A 2,671-nucleotide genomic window follows, 5' to 3' on the forward strand; every position below is an offset into this window, starting at 1 on the left:
TAATAATAACAATCTATAAACATAAAAAAACTAATCGTAAACTCTAATTGTGTTTATCACAATCTTCTTTCACCTGTTTTTCCTTAAATTTTTATTTAATTCTCCTCAAAACATAAACCATGGATAATTTATTTACAATACGATGATAACAATACAGATGATAAACACTGCTCCTTTTGCAAACTGGATCGATTGAAACGAGGGATAAATATACAAGATGGCTGTCTCGCCATGGGACAAATTTGATATTCATCGTCATTGTGGATAAAGGTGTTATCAGAATAAATTCAGATGGAAATAGTGGGCAGTGAAACGGGTAACTGATAGTCTTCGATTCACCGGGACCGGTCGTTTTACAGCCAATGAACAAGGGAGCCGTGATTTACAATGTAAATGACCACGATATCCGCGCGAAAGCAAACCTTCAATTAGGCTCGGTTACCAAGGTACACGCGAAACACGCGGAACAGGTAAGCCATGCCTCCCTAATAACTCGGAAACCAATTACCAGCCATGGTTCTTGCTTCTCCTCCACGGTGTTATTATTAATTTCGACATTTAATTCTTCATCTGAGAGGGAGTTTTCCTCGAACTTTTCGATGGAAAACTTTTCGAGAAAGGAAAATTGCAATTCAGACAATACGATTATTCCACTTTTAAAATTCCACTTTTAAATATTCCTTATTCCACTTTTAAATATTCTTTTTTTTACCACTTTTTGCCTTTGCTGTGTCTGCTATAATTTTATAATTGCGACGATATCGTATTGCGATCATCCCTCGTTCCACTTTTATTTTTTTTTAATATTTTTTCGCTTTGCCACGTCTATTATAATTTCAATTATAAAATACATTAGTTTAGATTAAATAAAGCATCATTCATTGTTAATTTCGCTTGGCTATAGAATTTCTAAAAAAAAAAAAAAAGAAACTTTATATTGGATACGTGATTCAACAGGAAAGGAGAGAGGAGGGGGGAAGAAAAAAAGGAAAAATAAATTTGGTCGGTGACAAGATAAACCCTTCCAAAACGTGACATTAATGACTCAGCCCCTGTCCTGTGCGAGGCTTAATCGCTCAAGGGGTTACCGAATCTCCCATAAAATATTTCCGAAGCATCAATTTCGAAAGAAGTTACGAGGTCGTACTACCTGGCGATTCGAAATCGACACGAGATCTATCGTGGCGCGTCGCCATTATTGTCACACACGTGTTCTCTAATAAAGAATGGAATAGTCTCGATCGTGTCTGAACATAGTCGAGAACATTATCCTCGGAATAGATCGTCTAATATTAAGATCTGAAAGGAAGATTTAATATTTTATTTGTATCTGAGCTGAAATCTCGAGGATAAAGCAATATATATATATATACGAAAATGTGTGTAAATTATTTAAATAATATCTGCCAATTTAACAATCTTATTTTTAAAAAAATGGGAAATCCATTAAAATTTAATTAAAATCGCTTCAAACTTCAAGAAGTATTTACTTATTTATTTTATTTTTCCTTTGAAATTAATAATTTTTATTCGGTATAAATGATGGTTCGACTACTTAATAATGCACTTGAAGAATAAATATCGATCCTAGATTGACATTTCCAACGTTGAATTTTCATAAAACGGGTCGACGTTTTAAATAAAACGATTTGCAAAAAACCGCAAAAAGCAAAAGTCGAGTTAATTATCCGATACTTAGGAACTCTCGCCGCGAATTGCTTTCGCGAATGTTCGAACCGAGCTATTAAACCACCCTAACGAAACCGTAATTACCCGATTGCAATAATTTTCTATATTCTCTCTTGTACACTTGTGCGTAAAGAGATTGCTTTGAAATTGGTTCATCGTTGATAACTCGTGAAGTTTTTCCGGGGAAAACAAACCTCTGAAATCCTCGAATCCCCTCGATCAAATGTGTATTCAGTTTCGAGAGTTCGAATAATTTTTCTTTTCCGTTTTATTCCTTCGAAATTGCAGAATTTTTGAAAACTCACTAGCGAAGGGAAATTTGTAAAACGAATTTATAAAAATTCTTCCTTTCAATCTATCAATTTATACAAATTATATCTATATACAGATAAATAAATAACCAAATAATTACATTTACGTTTGATTGGTTGATGTGTCGCCATATATATTATCATTTACCAAATCCAAATATTCGCAAATAACGAAATTAATCTTATTGGAACGTTACAAATGAACGTCTTCGAGCCTCCTAAATTTTCCTAAACTTGATCATCATCAACGCGAATTTACAAATTATCCCCGCTAATTGCCAGCCGGGAGCAGCGGCATTAATAATTCCCCAATCTCATTGAAATCACTCGAGACAAAACCGCGACGCGCAACAAAGCCGTACATTTTACGCATCGTGCAACACACAGGCCGTGCAACCCATCGTCCCATTGTCACGTGACAAATAATCATCGGTAGCGCTAATTCATGCCTGTGTGCATACATCAACAACCGTATCCGGCATTAAAATCAATTTATCTTGATACGAGGCAACAACGAGGCACTTTTCGGAACAAACGTCGGCGCAATTCTCTCTCTCTCTCATGGCGAATCTCTCAAAGACGAAACGCGAGAGCCCACTTGTTCGCCGTTTCCCTCGTTTCCCGTAAACGTACTCGTGGAATTCTGACGTGACGCATAATGCGGAATGCAT

Source organism: Apis dorsata, unplaced genomic scaffold (genome assembly GCF_000469605.1).
Source record: "Apis dorsata unplaced genomic scaffold, Apis dorsata 1.3 scaffold_188, whole genome shotgun sequence".
NCBI lineage: Eukaryota > Metazoa > Arthropoda > Insecta > Hymenoptera > Apidae > Apis > Apis dorsata.